Source organism: Brachyhypopomus gauderio, chromosome 1 (genome assembly GCF_052324685.1).
Source record: "Brachyhypopomus gauderio isolate BG-103 chromosome 1, BGAUD_0.2, whole genome shotgun sequence".
In the NCBI taxonomy this organism is placed as follows: domain Eukaryota; kingdom Metazoa; phylum Chordata; class Actinopteri; order Gymnotiformes; family Hypopomidae; genus Brachyhypopomus; species Brachyhypopomus gauderio.
In genome coordinates this window covers 34234075-34253020 of record NC_135211.1, presented here as the reverse complement: position 1 = coordinate 34253020, position 18946 = coordinate 34234075, and the positions used below count along the sequence as shown (strand labels likewise).

At 41.7% G+C, this 18946-nt stretch overlaps 1 long non-coding RNA gene across 1 annotated transcript; it reads left to right on the top strand.

Annotated features, from left to right (window-relative positions):
* The first annotated feature begins 14268 nt into the window (after window positions 1-14268).
* On the top strand, window positions 14269-15602 carry LOC143518566 (uncharacterized). The gene is made up of 2 exons (XR_013132230.1): window positions 14269-14948; window positions 15032-15602. It is a non-coding gene; the product is annotated as an uncharacterized LOC143518566 (long non-coding RNA).
* The last annotated feature ends 3344 nt before the right edge of the window (window positions 15603-18946 follow it).

Sequence of the window (18946 nt, the reverse complement as noted above, 5' to 3'; positions counted from 1 at the left end):
TATATATATATATATTGCCATCATTGTAAATATATTAGTAGTAGCTGTAGTACTAGTATCTTAGTCAAGTCAAAACTTTGTATATTTTTATATATTAAACATTGTATTTTTTTCTGTTTATTTGCATAGGTATCTGTAAATATATATTATCCGTAATATATATTATTATATATATAATATAATATATTGTGGTTAGTGTTCTCTAATGTGTTCTGTTTTTAATATAAGTGTCTGGTTGGTTTTATCGTTCATAATAAATGTGTTGTGTTTGTAATATATGTGTCTGGTTGTGTTTATCACCGCGGTCAAGCTATCTGCGCTTTTGAGATTAATCCGTGCTTTAAATCTTATTGCGCATATATGCTTCAATTTACGGCATTTCACTGCTCATCGCATACTAAGGCTGTGTAAGCACAGAGAAACACTTTGCTATTATTTAAAGAGCCTTTTCTGCATTCATAAATACTTTATTTGATTTAACTAATTTACTTGCATCATTAAACACAATTAGTAATGTATTTCAATTGCTTAATAAACACTGAACAAAATATATTTTATGTTATCTGAAGTTTATTGTAGGGCTTGACTATCAGCAATAATGGGCTATTGCAATGCTGCATGTTTTTAAAAGAAAAAAATGCTTTGATTAGTGTAAAATCAACCAACAAACATAAAATGAACAAACATAAATAAAATCACTTATGATATCATGTTATTTGAAAACATTTCAGTAATTCCCAAAGTGCAATTGGAGGGTTTCAGCAGCATATATGTAAGACAAGCTTAGATTTCACATTAGAAATGTGAATATAATCAAAATAGTATACAATAAATGATCAGAAATAGGAGACAATGTAAATCTATCTACATAAAATGTGTTTGTGGGCATGCCTTTCCTGCCTTAGGTCAATTCAGCTCTCCCTTACCAGGTTAGTGGTGATGTAGAGGTCAGAATGAAGGATAGAGATGAGTTGTGAAATAGCAGATCATTATTTGGAGGATGAGGAGAACACAAAAGGACGATGTGGTCCAGCAATGCCTAACATGATAGGACTGTAAATGGCCCATTACCAAACCTATTTGAAAAATAGTGCTTAGCTCATTTGCCCTCACCCAGCTCTCGTGTGTCTACTGATTGCAGGGCAGTTTATAGTGTGACACCTTCATCATGTTTCTTTCATCTAACCCATCTGTAGATTCTTCTCAATTGACTTCTATTGTCCTCCTTACCCTCTCTAATTTCATCCCCTATGAATACTCTTGTTTATATAATCTCTATCCCCAGCATTAAAGGTCCATTTCTTGTAGGGCCATCAAGTACCAAGTGACACAGGGGCCCTTATTAGCAAAAAAAAAGACAGCCTTAGATGACACTTCATTGTCCATCCAGAAGTTTATGTAGTGTGTTATAGGCAGGGGTGGAAAGTAACTAATTACATTTACTCATATTACTGTAATTGAGTACTTTTTATGAGTAATTTGTAATTTTTTGAGTAGTTTTTGAAATATGTAATTTTTACTTTTACTTGAGTACATTTTGATCCAAGTAGTTTTACTTCACTACATTTGAACGCCCTCACATTACTGAGTAAAAAAATATTGATGGTGAAAAATTAAATGCGGGCAGATATTTTAACTTCTTAGTCCCAGAACTGAAGGCCAATTGCGTGGCCTTGCCTTGCGTGCGCCCTTTCCATTGTCTCATAATCAGGTCGTAATCTGGTGCACTTTTTTTTCCAAAAGGATGAGATTGTTCTATCTTTCAATCTTCTATCTATCAGGTTCTGTGGGATCCTGTGGACATTTTATTGTGAAAAGTGGAATCCTGTGGGCACTGTATTTTGAATAGTTGAATCTTTTGCACATTTTGTTTTATTTTGAGATGTGGGATCCTGTGGTCATTTTATATTTTATTTTGAGTTGTGGCAACCTGTGGGCATTTTATTGTGAATAGTGGGATCTAGTGGGCACTGTATTTTGAATAGTTGGATCCTGGAATTTGGTTCATGATTCATCCATGCATTAAATCACTGAAAGTAACTAAGTAACCTTTACTCAAATTACATTTTAAATGAAGTAATTTTGTACTTTTACTCGAGTAAATTTTGAGATGGGTAATTTTACTTTTACTCTGAATAGATTTTAGGCAAAGTAATGATACTTTTACTCAATTACAATTTTTCAGTACTCTTTCCACCTCTGGTTATAGGGTCTTTCAGACTGATGTCTTCAGCATGGTGTACAGAGAGTTGACCTGTTGTTTCTTTTTTCAAATCATGTTTGAGATTTCAGGTGTATGGTACAAGTTTCCCAGTGGTTCAAGTGCAGTATAAATATATTATTTACTTCTATTGATATATTCCAAGTTCAGTCTTCATGGCAAGTGAAGGCTATGGCTTGGGCAAGATGATCGATGGCATCATGAAGCGCTACCAAGATGCTGGTGTGTCATCTCCAGAGGTCCTGTATGTTGACCGGACTGCTGCAGGGCCACTCATCTCAGAAACATGTTTAAGAAGTTATCTAGTACAGATGTTATTGTTTATTGCATTTCTAAAGCTGTGCTGTCATCTCAGTTTTTTTTATCTTTATTGCAGATCATTAGGAGAGAAAACCATTTTGGGGGGGGGGGGGGGTGGGAGCGGGCCCAGCTTTAATGTTCACGGTTCGCTACTGTCATGGAGTCAACATGAAAGTATATTATTCAAAATTGATTTTGACCAAGCATCAACAGAGACCGAGTTACAAGGGGGTGCTTTTTCCGGCAGGCCACCTGGCGAGAAATGCACCCCCCCATTCTGGATACATTCTGGTGTTATACCTGTGATAAAAGGGGGGTAAGCTCATAAAAAAATATATCTTCACAAAAAGCTGCATTATATTCACATTCTGGAATATATGGAATGATATGGAATGCGGTGGAAGCGGCTCAACCCTCATGCTCACCTTGATACAACGTGATACAATTTCACGATAAACTTGAAGTTACAAGCAGACTGTATATGTCTGTATATGTTACCGATCCTACAACAAACCGCAGAAAATTTGTAGACTCGTGTTTCAAAAGTTAAAATTCAAACGCACGTAGCAGCAGACGTAGAGACGACAAACAATAAAAATAAATAAATAAGTTTGAATCTTGCTCTTTGTATATTTCCTTTACTATACTATATAATATTTGTTGTAATCGAACACTTTGTTTCCGCGTTTGAATTCGTGTAAGCGATTTATTCTATTTTATACTGTACTGCATCCAACGACAATAGTAAAGCTATTCTCGACAGAGCACACTCAAAAAGACAAGGAGAGGAAAAAACAAATTCATGTGCTGCTAAACAACTTTATTCTGATCAAATATCCAGAAAAACAAACAAATATTAAGACAGAATAAAATAATGAGTGGTTGAAATATTAATGTCTATTCCGGGTTTCTTGAAGTGGAATGTCTATTCCGGGTTTCTTGAAGAGGAATGTCTATTCCGGGTTTCTTGAAGTGCGACTCTGGAACAGAAAGAGAAGAGATTGGGCATGTTCAAATATTAGTGTGTATGTGTGCCTCTTGTGCTCGCAGTGTTTTTGAACCTTCCTTTCCATGATGTCGACAGGTGTAAGTGCCTCTTGTGTTCGCGGTGTATTGGAAACTTCTGGTCCATGATGTCGATGCCACACTGAAGAACAATTCAAAGTACACCTTACATTTTGAATAAAATCTTTTATGAAAGACAAAAATACGTACCACCACATATACTTATCGACGTACCTTCGTGTAGTTGTAGCTATAGCTACAGCTAGAGTATCTAGTCTGTGTTATAACAGTTGCTACACAGCCAGGAACCCTCTTTCCTACATTTGCGGCAGGTGTACTTGCCGCATTCAACACACACGTTGATGCTGTGGTTACGGTTGCAGTGTGTCTGCACCTGACACTGCGTCTTCTTTCCAGTTGAAGGCGAAGGACGTGGCGTTTTCTTCAATTCCTTTTCCTGTACATAACGATGACGAAGTTCCCCAGCAAGAGCATATAGAAAGGCTCTCCTACTCTCTGTGGACCCCGTGCATGCCGTGTACAAAACATGCGCGTTCATCACTGCCAGGTCAAGTAGGTTAAAGAAGACTGCAACTGGCCACCGGCGCGTTCCTGCGCGCACTGTGTATGCACGCACCTTCTGGTCCTTTGCACACTGCAAAGAACAATTACAAAGAAGTACATGTTATATTTTGAATTAATTCATTCATGTATGCTAAATTGATTTAGCAATGCCAACACATATGCATACCTTCATCCGGTTGTAGTCTGTCACGGTGTTTGGCTTCTTTTTTCGGTCGTCGGCAATCTTCACGTGCGTGTGCACAGTGCTGAGAACGCAGACGGTTTTATTGGCCTTGGGGGCATACACCGTCAGCAGCGCATCACGCGATCTGTACACCTCCGTTGATACCTTTTCACGTCCCTTGGTGTTTTTGGCTTCCAAAGGAATTTCCCGTCGAATCTTGTTTATCGTCCCAAGCAGAGTTGTGTTGGACTCCAGCAGCTTGTTAGCCAGTGACAGAGATGTGAAGTAATTGTCTGTGGCTACAGTTCTGCCCTTGCCCAGGTATGGCTTCACAAGTTTCATCACCACATTCTCGGGCACTCTTTCACCCATGGGACGATCGGGGTCCTTTCCCAGATATGGAATGGCGTTGCACATGTACTTGGTGTTCAAGTCAGAAGCAACCCAAAACTTCATTCCAAATTTGTCCGGCTTTGATGATGCAATGTATTGTGTGAATGGACTGCGAACCTTGGTAGGAAACAGCTGCTCGTCGACTGTAAGATCTTGTCCTGGGGTGTAACACAGGTTGCAGTTCTTTACAAATCGCTGCCAGATGTCCGAGATCGCAGCAAATCTGTCGCTCTTCGCACGCTCCGCACGGGTGTCCTTGTTATCAAACCGCAAGTACCGCATAATTTCCTGGTAGCGGTCCCGCGGCATCGTCTCCATGATCGAAGGCACAGCGAACATTGCCGTCCAACACTCCGTCATCGCTCCAACAGGAGAGAGGACTGCTCGTAGAAAAAGGATTGCTACGAACGCCATCAATTCACTGACGGAAAAACTCCAGGTGCGGTCTGTTCTGCGGGCTTCATGGACTGTGCAGTCGGTGATGAGTGTCAGCATCTCCATGTCGACTAAACACAGAAAACTCTGCAGTCTGCTTGTGATCGTACGCTGTATGAGTAAAAGTAAATAAATGACGCAAGGTTAATTACACGTACGAAATATCAGTCAAACACAAGCATAAACACTGCAAAAAATATTAAGTTACTATACCTTTGCATGCTCTGTAGGCCCAGCCGGCTCAACGAATGTAGAATTAGGCAAACGGCTGACACGAGTGCGTGTTATGTCAACCTTCTCCCAAACAGTTCCGTCTTTTGCCCGTACGCTTGGTGCAGGTGTGGTGTCAGCCTGTGTACAATGCCTCTTTCTTGGAGGGCTCTGTTCTACCTCATCCGATGTAAAGTCTGTGTCTTCATCTGATGAATCGCTGGTAAAACTACAGGAAAGTTCCTCTCCCCCATCGGACTCACAGCAGTCCACGTTGGTAAGGACAGCCACAAGTTCTTTAGCAGTGTACCTCCTCTGGTGTGCCATAGTGCTTTCCGTCGTCTCCACACAGGATAGTAGGGAAAATGTAAGTCACCTGCATTTGTGTTTCTGCTTTTATCATGACTCTGAAGAACACACCCACAGCAGCTCATACAAATGTAAATCTGGGACGTTTCAATGGCACCACACATTTACATCGTTGAACCATTATCACGGGTCCATATTGTTTCCGTGTATGCATGTCATTAGCGCTTCATACATAACGCCGATACCACGCTAATGACATGCATACACTGGAACAATATGGACCCGTGATAATGGTTCAATGATGTAAATGTGTGGCACTATTGAAGTGCATACACAAGAAAATCTGTGGCGCCATACCCTTAACTGAAAAGAAAAATCTATCTATCTATCTATCTATCTATCTATCTATCTATCTATCTATCTATCTATCTATCTATCTATCTATCTATCTATCTATCTATCTATCTAATTCAAGTGCATGTAGCAGCATAGCACTAAATAATTGAAAAAAATAGTTTGAATCTATTCTAGACAGAATATACCCAATAAAGGCAATGAGAGGATCAAATACATGTGCTATACTTTATTTGTTTTACAGTTTTTCTCAGTCGATTTGGTTCATTTCTCACATCATGATTTACATTGGCATCACAACTAGTGCATTTCTCAAAACAGTTAGTGTTTTTGCCCCAAAAGCAAATATTTAGGTCAGTCAAATTTGTCAGTGCCATCAGAGTATCTAGTCTGTGTGCCATTGCCTATGAACAAGGCAGTCAAAATACTTAGTCATGTTGTCAGTGCAACTATTATTCACAGTCAGTGTAGACTGTATATTCTGAGGGAAACTATCTAAGCTTTTGATTTCAAGAACGCTGCACATTCTGTGGTATATCAAATACATGTAGTTACACACATACAAACTTACACAGAACACAAAGTTTCACATGAGTGTATGTGGGAGACTGATAGCAAGAAATTGGACTGGAATCAAATTTGTACAGCAATATTGTTTGACTGTATTGTTCGCACTGCAATTTGTTGACAAAAACAAATCTGATTGAAATTCAGAAAAGACATACAACTGACTGGAAAAACTGCAAAATAAAAAACTTATTCTACACATTCAAAACAACCTGAGCACATACGTGAAAATGGAACCTCTGCTACCACTATGAGCTAGTCTTGATATCCTATATGGTATAAGAATGCAAAAATGCAAAACATCATTGAATAACATCAGAATTTATGTGCAGCATTACAGCAGAGAGCACATTTATGAATTACAGTGCATACATGGTTTCTCTATGAAATGTTTGAATGACTGAAGACACAGTTGTTCTTCCAATATTCAGCTGCACCCATCGACCAGCTTCAGCCATTGTAAGACCATGGCTTACATGTAAAACATGGTCCACAATTGTTGCCCTGCAGTGTTTAGCATCTATAAATGTTTGCTGACCTATGGTTGAGACCATTGGTTGATCTAAGCCGTCACCAATTCCATTTATTACTGTAACTGAATGTTCACTTGAAACAATTTAATCAAATTAGGATAAATTACCAAGCTTCCACCTATACATTCAAGCCTTTAATGTAGTTACTTATCTAAAACCACTCTAACAATTTCAATGTGTAATGTGTTTTAGTGATCTTGGCAAGCGATACATTTTTCCAGGCTTATCTAGTGGATGGCCTTGCCAGGTGGAATGAAGGGGAGGAGAGGGATGAGCTGGGTGGATTGTAAGTAACAGTCTTGTGTGTGTGTGACAGACTGTATCCTGTATCACTGTTCATGAGAGTGATGGCAAGTGGGAAGAAGCTTCTCTTTAGTCTGGTGGTCTTAGTCTTCAGTTGTCTAAAATGCCGTCCTGAGGGAAGACGCTGGAACAGGTGGTGTCCAGGCTGTGAAGCATCAGACACAATGTTCTCTGAACACTTCCTGGTTCTGGAGGTGTGTAGATCTGGCAGGGTGGGTAGTGTCACACCGATGGTCCTCTCTGCAGACCTAATGATGCGCTGCAGTCGGTGGGTGTCATGTTTGGTAGCTGAGCTGCCCCACACTGTGATGGATGCAGTGAGGACAGACTCAGTGGTGCCGATGTAGAACTGCACCATAAGCTCCTGGGGCAGGTTGAACTTCCTCAGCTGACGCAGGAAGTACAGTCTCTCCTGAGCTTTCTTGATGATGGAGCTGATGTTGTAGTCCCATTTCAGGTCCTTGGAAATTGTTGTGCCAAGGAACTTGTAGGACTCCACAGCCATCCCAGTACTGTCCAGGATGGTGAGTGCTGGAAGGGTTGGGGGGCTTCTCCTGAAGTCCACTCTCATCTCCAGTGTTTTTTTTATGTAGAGTGAGAAAAGCAGAGGGGAGAGAACACAACTTTGTGGAGCTCCTGTGCTGGTGGTCCTGGTTCCTGATGTGCTCTTTCCCAGCCTCACCTGCTGCTCTCTGCTAGTGAGGAAGCTGGTGATCCACTGGCAGGTGGAGGCTGGCACACTGAGTTGGGTCAGTTTGGTGTGTAGATGTTCGGGGATGATCGTGTTGAGAGTCAGGGGGGTGTGAATTGGTGCTGTCCGGTTGGGTGGAGCTGGGCTTTTCAAACCTGCAGTAGAATCTGTTAAGGTCATCAGCCAGTTGACGACCCTCCATTGTCTGGTGAGGGGTTCTTTTGTAGCCTGAGAGACTGTGCAGGCATCTCCAGATTGCTGATGGCTCGTTAGTGGACATCAGTCTACTCAGCTTAGTGGAGTAGCACTTCTTAGCTCTGATCTCTCTGTAAATGATCCAAGAAATAAAAAGTAAAAAGCAGTTACTGTTGGCCTGGACATTTATGCTTCTTGTTTTTATTTTTTCTTTCAGGAGAGCTCATAGGTGTGGAATACTTGTACGAGCAGACCGGCAGTGCTCTGGAAGACTATAAATTAGCCATCTTGGCTCTTGAAACCAAGGATGTCACCGTGGCAGAAGATGAAGGTTTTGAAGAGGCACAGGATTTTGAGCATTTAACTGTCCCAGCATTTGAAACAGAACCACCTGCTGTGCTATCTGCTTCTGATGCCTCCAGTGGTATTGCATTTGCTGTCCCTCCGGTCTCCATCTCTGGGCCTCCGGTCTCCATCTCTGGGCCTCCGGTCTCCATCTCTGGCCGTCCGGTCTCCAGCTCTGCTCCTCCGGTCTCTCTACCTGCTCCTTCAACCAGCAACCTGACTTCTGGTCTTGTGGCTTCCCCTAGCCAAGATGTAAGATAATAAAAATTATATATATATATATATATATATATATATATATATATATATATATATATATATATATATATATATTTATTGCCATCATTGTAAATATATTAGTAGTAGCTGTAGTACTAGTATCTTAGTCAAGTCAAAACTTTGTATATTTTTATATATTAAACATTGTATTTTTTTCTGTTTATTTGCATAGGTATCTGTAAATATATATTATCCGTAATATATATTATTATATATATAATATAATATATTGTGGTTAGTGTTCTCTAATGTGTTCTGTTTTTAATACAAGTGTCTGGTTGGTTTTATCGTTCATAATAAATGTGTTGTGTTTGTAATATATGTGTCTGGTTGTGTTTATCACCGCGGTCAAGCTATCTGCGCTTTTGAGATTAATCCGTGCTTTAAATCTTATTGCGCATATATGCTTCAATTTACGGCATTTCACTGCTCATCGCATACTAAGGCTGTGTAAGCACAGAGAAACACTTTGCTATTATTTAAAGAGCCTTTTCTGCATTCATAAATACTTTATTTGATTTAACTAATTTACTTGCATCATTAAACACAATTAGTAATGTATTTCAATTGCTTAATAAACACTGAACAAAATATATTTTATGTTATCTGAAGTTTATTGTAGGGCTTGACTATCAGCAATAATGGGCTATTGCAATGCTGCATGTTTTTAAAAGAAAAAAATGCTTTGATTAGTGTAAAATCAACCAACAAACATAAAATGAACAAAAATAAATAAAATCACTTATGATATCATGTTATTTGAAAACATTTCAGTAATTCCCAAAGTGCAATTGGAGGGTTTCAGCAGCATATATGTAAGACAAGCTTAGATTTCACATTAGAAATGTGAATATAATCAAAATAGTATACAATAAATGATCAGAAATAGGAGACAATGTAAATCTATCTACATAAAATGTGTTTGTGGGCATGCCTTTCCTGCCTTAGGTCAATTCAGCTCTCCCTTACCAGGTTAGTGGTGATGTAGAGGTCAGAATGAAGGATAGAGATGAGTTGTGAAATAGCAGATCATTATTTGGAGGATGAGGAGAACACAAAAGGACGATGTGGTCCAGCAATGCCTAACATGATAGGACTGTAAATGGCCCATTACCAAACCTATTGAAAAATAGTGCTTAGCTCATTTGCCCTCACCCAGCTCTCGTGTGTCTACTGATTGCAGGGCAGTTTATAGTGTGACACCTTCATCATGTTTCTTTCATCTAACCCATCTGTAGATTCTTCTCAATTGACTTCTATTGTCCTCCTTACCCTCTCTAATTTCATCCCCTATGAATACTCTTGTTTATATAATCTCTATCCCCAGCATTAAAGGTCCATTTCTTGTAGGGCCATCAAGTACCAAGTGACACAGGGGCCCTTATTAGCAAAAAAAAAGACAGCCTTAGATGACACTTCATTGTCCATCCAGAAGTTTATGTAGTGTGTTATAGGCAGGGGTGGAAAGTAACTAATTACATTTACTCATATTACTGTAATTAAGTACTTTTTATGAGTAATTTGTAATTTTTTGAGTAGTTTTTGAAATATGTAATTTTTACTTTTACTTGAGTACATTTTGATCCAAGTAGTTTTACTTCACTACATTTGAACGCCCTCACATTACTGAGTAAAAAAATATTGATGGTGAAAAATTAAATGCGGGCAGATATTTTAACTTCTTAGTCCCAGAACTGAAGGCCAATTGCGTGGCCTTGCCTTGCGTGCGCCCTTTCCATTGTCTCATAATCAGGTCGTAATCTGGTGCACTTTTTTTTCCAAAAGGATGAGATTGTTCTATCTTTCAATCTTCTATCTATCAGGTTCTGTGGGATCCTGTGGACATTTTATTGTGAAAAGTGGAATCCTGTGGGCACTGTATTTTGAATAGTTGAATCTTTTGCACATTTTGTTTTATTTTGAGATGTGGGATCCTGTGGTCATTTTATATTTTATTTTGAGTTGTGGCAACCTGTGGGCATTTTATTGTGAATAGTGGGATCTAGTGGGCACTGTATTTTGAATAGTTGGATCCTGGAATTTGGTTCATGATTCATCCATGCATTAAATCACTGAAAGTAACTAAGTAACCTTTACTCAAATTACATTTTAAATGAAGTAATTTTGTACTTTTACTCGAGTAAATTTTGAGATGGGTAATTTTACTTTTACTCTGAATAGATTTTAGGCAAAGTAATGATACTTTTACTCAATTACAATTTTTCAGTACTCTTTCCACCTCTGGTTATAGGGTCTTTCAGACTGATGTCTTCAGCATGGTGTACAGAGAGTTGACCTGTTGTTTCTTTTTTCAAATCATGTTTGAGATTTCAGGTGTATGGTACAAGTTTCCCAGTGGTTCAAGTGCAGTATAAATATATTATTTACTTCTATTGATATATTCCAAGTTCAGTCTTCATGGCAAGTGAAGGCTATGGCTTGGGCAAGATGATCGATGGCATCATGAAGCGCTACCAAGATGCTGGTGTGTCATCTCCAGAGGTCCTGTATGTTGACCGGACTGCTGCAGGGCCACTCATCTCAGAAACATGTTTAAGAAGTTATCTAGTACAGATGTTATTGTTTATTGCATTTCTAAAGCTGTGCTGTCATCTCAGTTTTTTTTATCTTTATTGCAGATCATTAGGAGAGAAAACCATTTTGGGGGGGGGGGGGGTGGGAGCGGGCCCAGCTTTAATGTTCACGGTTCGCTACTGTCATGGAGTCAACATGAAAGTATATTATTCAAAATTGATTTTGACCAAGCATCAACAGAGACCGAGTTACAAGGGGGTGCTTTTTCCGGCAGGCCACCTGGCGAGAAATGCACCCCCCCATTCTGGATACATTCTGGTGTTATACCTGTGATAAAAGGGGGGTAAGCTCATAAAAAAATATATCTTCACAAAAAGCTGCATTATATTCACATTCTGGAATATATGGAATGATATGGAATGCGGTGGAAGCGGCTCAACCCTCATGCTCACCTTGATACAACGTGATACAATTTCACGATAAACTTGAAGTTACAAGCAGACTGTATATGTCTGTATATGTTACCGATCCTACAACAAACCGCAGAAAATTTGTAGACTCGTGTTTCAAAAGTTAAAATTCAAACGCACGTAGCAGCAGACGTAGAGACGACAAACAATAAAAATAAATAAATAAGTTTGAATCTTGCTCTTTGTATATTTCCTTTACTATACTATATAATATTTGTTGTAATCGAACACTTTGTTTCCGCGTTTGAATTCGTGTAAGCGATTTATTCTATTTTATACTGTACTGCATCCAACGACAATAGTAAAGCTATTCTCGACAGAGCACACTCAAAAAGACAAGGAGAGGAAAAAACAAATTCATGTGCTGCTAAACAACTTTATTCTGATCAAATATCCAGAAAAACAAACAAATATTAAGACAGAATAAAATAATGAGTGGTTGAAATATTAATGTCTATTCCGGGTTTCTTGAAGTGGAATGTCTATTCCGGGTTTCTTGAAGAGGAATGTCTATTTCGGGTTTCTTGAAGTGCGACTCTGGAACAGAAAGAGAAGAGATTGGGCATGTTCAAATATTAGTGTGTATGTGTGCCTCTTGTGCTCGCAGTGTTTTTGAACCTTCCTTTCCATGATGTCGACAGGTGTAAGTGCCTCTTGTGTTCGCGGTGTATTGGAAACTTCTGGTCCATGATGTCGATGCCACACTGAAGAACAATTCAAAGTACACCTTACATTTTGAATAAAATCTTTTATGAAAGACAAAAATACGTACCACCACATATACTTATCGACGTACCTTCGTGTAGTTGTAGCTATAGCTACAGCTAGAGTATCTAGTCTGTGTTATAACAGTTGCTACACAGCCAGGAACCCTCTTTCCTACATTTGCGGCAGGTGTACTTGCCGCATTCAACACACACGTTGATGCTGTGGTTACGGTTGCAGTGTGTCTGCACCTGACACTGCGTCTTCTTTCCAGTTGAAGGCGAAGGACGTGGCGTTTTCTTCAATTCCTTTTCCTGTACATAACGATGACGAAGTTCCCCAGCAAGAGCATATAGAAAGGCTCTCCTACTCTCTGTGGACCCCGTGCATGCCGTGTACAAAACATGCGCGTTCATCACTGCCAGGTCAAGTAGGTTAAAGAAGACTGCAACTGGCCACCGGCGCGTTCCTGCGCGCACTGTGTATGCACGCACCTTCTGGTCCTTTGCACACTGCAAAGAACAATTACAAAGAAGTACATGTTATATTTTGAATTAATTCATTCATGTATGCTAAATTGATTTAGCAATGCCAACACATATGCATACCTTCATCCGGTTGTAGTCTGTCACGGTGTTTGGCTTCTTTTTTCGGTCGTCGGCAATCTTCACGTGCGTGTGCACAGTGCTGAGAACGCAGACGGTTTTATTGGCCTTGGGGGCATACACCGTCAGCAGCGCATCACGCGATCTGTACACCTCCGTTGATACCTTTTCACGTCCCTTGGTGTTTTTGGCTTCCAAAGGAATTTCCCGTCGAATCTTGTTTATCGTCCCAAGCAGAGTTGTGTTGGACTCCAGCAGCTTGTTAGCCAGTGACAGAGATGTGAAGTAATTGTCTGTGGCTACAGTTCTGCCCTTGCCCAGGTATGGCTTCACAAGTTTCATCACCACATTCTCGGGCACTCTTTCACCCATGGGACGATCGGGGTCCTTTCCCAGATATGGAATGGCGTTGCACATGTACTTGGTGTTCAAGTCAGAAGCAACCCAAAACTTCATTCCAAATTTGTCCGGCTTTGATGATGCAATGTATTGTGTGAATGGACTGCGAACCTTGGTAGGAAACAGCTGCTCGTCGACTGTAAGATCTTGTCCTGGGGTGTAACACAGGTTGCAGTTCTTTACAAATCGCTGCCAGATGTCCGAGATCGCAGCAAATCTGTCGCTCTTCGCACGCTCCGCACGGGTGTCCTTGTTATCAAACCGCAAGTACCGCATAATTTCCTGGTAGCGGTCCCGCGGCATCGTCTCCATGATCGAAGGCACAGCGAACATTGCCGTCCAACACTCCGTCATCGCTCCAACAGGAGAGAGGACTGCTCGTAGAAAAAGGATTGCTACGAACGCCATCAATTCACTGACGGAAAAACTCCAGGTGCGGTCTGTTCTGCGGGCTTCATGGACTGTGCAGTCGGTGATGAGTGTCAGCATCTCCATGTCGACTAAACACAGAAAACTCTGCAGTCTGCTTGTGATCGTACGCTGTATGAGTAAAAGTAAATAAATGACGCAAGGTTAATTACACGTACGAAATATCAGTCAAACACAAGCATAAACACTGCAAAAAATATTAAGTTACTATACCTTTGCATGCTCTTGTGACGGGTAGAAGTCTGGGGCAAAAGGTGAGACCGTTGGGTTAAAAATGGCCGCTTACCTGTAGCGACTCTTATAGCCTCCTTGTGCGACGGGGGCTCTGTACCGGCAGGAGGGTGCTTTTATTTTGACGCTTGCATTGTTATTGATTTCGCTTTCACCCGCTATATAGTCTCGCGTAGGGGGGACGAAGTATCGTTTGATCTCGTGGAGGCAAATCTGAGCGTCGGGAAGATCGGGTGAAGTTATTTGGCATTTTAAACCTTTGGGGAAGACCCTAGGAACGGGACTGAGCTTGCTGGCGCCGCGGGTGTGTGAGAAGCCCACATTTATACAGGTATGGCTAGTTTTGTTTAGACACTCTGTAAATGCTGGCAGTTATGGTATGGTGTACTACTGTCGTAGTATCGTCAGGCATTGGTGTTTTTTTAATAGTAACCGGCGGTCCCAGTCCAGTGTATTAACGGTTTGTTTGTTTATTTGTTTTAAAAGGAGATTGGGGGCTTTCTGAACCAGCAGTGTTGGGTGGCAGATTTTGTGTGGCAAGTACAGGCCTCGTATATGCTATGGTATGGTATGTGGCTACACGCACAGGTAGTTAATTGTTTGTATGCTTTATAGAGTCCCGGGGAATATCTGGAAGTACTACAAAGCGAAGTTGTGCGGTGCATTCCACCTGCTACAGTTAACCGGTATGCATAGTTAGAGGCATTTTGGCCTCAGTGGGTCAGCTTTCATACTAATATGTGGATAACCATTCCTTGTGTTTTTTTAGGTCTGTACAGCCAGCAACAATAGCCACTGTTTTTTTTCTTCCCCTTTTTTTTGGGTATCTCTGCATTATACTTTAACTAGTTAATAACGGGACGTCTTAGTGTTATTTGGAGGCTTTGCAGGGTGGTTTTTAATACCCTCCCCTGGTTATTCTGGTGCCCTGTTTATTTGGGAACGACGATTGGGAATAGCACGCTGAAAGGTAGAGGATATTTAGCCCCTTTACGCTGGGTTTCTGTCCCCCCGCCGGATGGACGGTTGCAGTGTCACGTTTGGTTTATTTTGATTTGATTAGTGTGGGTGACTGGAAGTATATTTATGTAAGTTTTTCTCATTTTATTGTTTGCTTACTGAATTAATGGAACGATAGTGGGTAATTTCTTACGGGGAGGTGGAACCCAGGCGGGCATTGTTGGTCCGTTTCTGCGTGGTTATTCTACTAGGCGGCCTCTATAATCTATCAGGGCCCAGGTTGTGCTAGGGGGAGGTGATTTTAGACGTGGGTCCGATATCGCTTTGATGTGTGTATCTGTCAAATTTCTTGTCCATAATAAAACTGTTAATGTACCAGCCTCTTAATGTTTCTGGGTGCCTTGTTTAGTTAATTCTTTGAGTTGGCTATTGAATAGCGGTGGAATACGGTACTGTGGGGTCACAATTTGGCGCAGTCGGCAGGATAAGAGGGCTGATGTAGCTTTTTCGAGCGTATATTAACCGATTTGTTTGGGACACTTAATATTTGATAAGCTAGCGGTGCGTATAGGGTGGTTTTTTGCAGAGAGAAAAAAAAAGGGTGGAAGAAAAGCAGTGGTTATTTGTTAGCAGATCCAGCGGGACCACGGACGGGGTGGTCTGGGAAGCTGCCAGTCAGGAGGCCGCGATCAAGGAAGACTACAGACCTGACGGCTCTTCGGGACGCTGGAAACCATTTTTTTGCTCTCGTTTTTTTTTGGTTTTAAGTACATTGACTCTTGGTGGTTTTTTTATTGGGGTGACATGTCTCTCCATAATTCTGATATGGAAGAACAATTAAGGGTTTTGAATGAACGTGTGCAGCAGTTGCAAGCCGAAAATGATAGATTAAAAGTTACTGAAGGGGTTAATGTGGGTGCTAGCACCAGTAATGGGGAGGAGACCCAAGCCAGTAATGGGGGGGAGGCCCAAAACCGGTTTGAGCGGTATATCTACGTTCCAAGAGAGAGAAAATGTCCTAGGTTTTCTGGTAAATCTTCAGATGTGCCCTCAGTAGATGATTGGGTTGAGGAGGTGCGCAGGTCGTTGGAAGGTCGTCACATGTCGCAACGTGAACAAGCCTTATTTATATACGATCATTTAGATGGGGAAGCTAAAACGGAGATTAAATTTCGCCCCTCTAGTGAGAGAAATGACCCAGAGAAAATTCTCACTATTTTGGCTGATATTTATGGCTGTTCGAAATCTTATATTGGGCTACAAAAGCAATTTTTTCAACGTCGACAGTTAGAAGGGGAGTCTTTGCGAGAATATTCACATTCTCTTTTATCCTTAATGGAGATTATTAAACGCCAAAGCCCTAGGCCCATTGCAAATGCCGATCATTTGGTGCGGGATCAATTCATTGAGTACGTCCGGGATAGCATGTTACGGCGGGAGTTAAAACGTACAGTGAGGCTTAACCCTAATGTTCCTTTTTTAACAATACGCAGTGATGCTATTCGTTGGGTAGAAGAAGGTGAGCATGGGGTAGTGCCAAGGACCCGCGCATACTCCTGTGATACTCAACTGGAGGTAGTAGGTGAGTATAGGGCCGCCAGCCAAGCAGTAACGGCTCAACCAAGTAATGAGTTAGCGGAGTTGAAGGAGTGTTTGAAAAAGCAGCAAGCTCAACTGGATATGTTGTTGACACATCTGTCTTTGGGCGTCAAGCCACCTTCTACAATGGGGGCTCCCTTGGGTCAGACTACTCCATCCTACCCATATGATTCTTTTGGTAGGCCAATTTGTGTTCGTTGTAAGCAATCAGGCCATATTGCAAGATTTTGTCGGGAAGGGAGAGGATCTAATCCAGTGCCTAGGGGGGGTAGGTTTCCAGATAGTGGGGGGGTGAGGGGGGCAGGTATCTCTCCCGAGCCGCAGGAAAACTAATACTGGCTGGTGGGGAGGGCCAACCGCCAGCTAGACCTATTGATGGCTCGACTTTGCCCTCTAGCCCATTATCTAGATTGATGGGAGTTTGCCCTGTCATGGATGTATGCATGGGAGGGGTTTCTGTTCCCTGCTTACTAGATACAGGCTCTATGGTTACCACGGTTACTGAAACATTTTTTAATCAACATTTTCAGTCTGCTTTTAGACCCTTACAGCAATGTCGCTGGCTTCAACTTAGGGCAGCTAATGGTTTAGAAGTCCCCTACATCGGCTATTTGGAATTGGATATGCAAGTATTGGATAGGACCTTGGTGGCAATGGGCGTGTTGGTCATTAGAGATCCTGTTGACCCCCATAGTACAATTCAAAAGTCTAGGGTCCCGGGATTATTGGGCATGAATGTGATCGGCCCGTGTTACCGTGAATTGTTTGAACAACATGGCTCGACCCTTTTCCAGGCACCTTCTTTGCAGTCAGTGGGGTATGTGTGGCAGCAGGCTTTCAAAGAATGCCATCAGTTAGACTGCCTGCCTCCGAGTGGTTGCCTGGGCTCAGTGAAGGTGGCGGGACGGACGGCCATCCGCATTCCAGCAGGCTCAGTTCAATTAGTGGAAGCGGTCGGCAATCAGCATGTGGGGTCATCACTACAGTCGGTATTGCTGGAGCCTGGGAATAGTAAGCTTCCACCTGGCATTTTACTTTCTAGAGCTTATCTTTCCTTTGGTAGAGGCCAGACTTGGGTGCCGGTGGTTAATGTGGAGACCAGGGATGTGTGGCTACCACCCCGTACTGTGTTGGGAAGTCTATTTTTGGTAACGCTACAAACCAAAAACCCGGTGGTGACTTTGGAGGAGAGGGTTGAAGATCAGGGGAGTGTTGCTGTTATACAGGCACTACATGTTGGGAGTCCGCCACTAGACCTGTCTAATCTTTCTTGGCCTACCTTGTCAGTAGCTCAGGGACAAAGGGGGAAGGAGTTGCTCCAACGGTATAGTGGGGTCTTTAGCCAAACTGAAGGTGATCTGGGGTGTACCAGCTTAGTACAACATGAAATTCCATTGATTGATGATACACCAGTTCGTCAACGCTATCGCAGGCTTCCACCTTCCCAGTATGAGCAGGTTAAGGCACACATTCAAGAGCTTTTAGAGAGGGAAGTGGTGCGGGTGAGCTGTAGTCCCTATTCCTCTCCAATTGTGGTGGTCCAGAAAAAGGATGGCACTCTACGGTTATGCGTGGATTACAGACAATTGAATACAAAGACGAGAAAGGATGCTTACCCATTACCAAGGATTGAGGAATCTTTGGACGCTTTGGCTGGTGCTCAATTGTTCTCCACCTTGGACCTGACGAGCGGATACAATCAAGTCCTTATGGCAGAAAAGGACAAGCAAAAAACAGCATTCTGCACTCCTTTCGGCCTATTTGAGTTCAATCGAATGCCCTTCGGCCTTTGTAATGCGCCCAGTACTTTTCAGCGACTCATGGAGCGCATGTTCGGAGATGAGCGCTTCCAGTCTTTACTACTGTACTTGGATGACATTGTGGTTTTTTCCTCCTCTTTTGAGTCTCACTTACAGCGGTTGGAGATGGTTTTGGGAAGATTGCAACAGCACAATTTGAAACTCAAACTTGAGAAATGTCATTTTTTTCAGGATGAAGTCCATTACCTCGGACATGTGATTTCGGCCTCGGGGGTAGCGACTGACCCTGATAAGATTACCGCGGTGTCGAAGTGGCAGCGTCCAACAACGGTGAAGGAACTTAGATCTTTTCTTGGGTTCGCTTC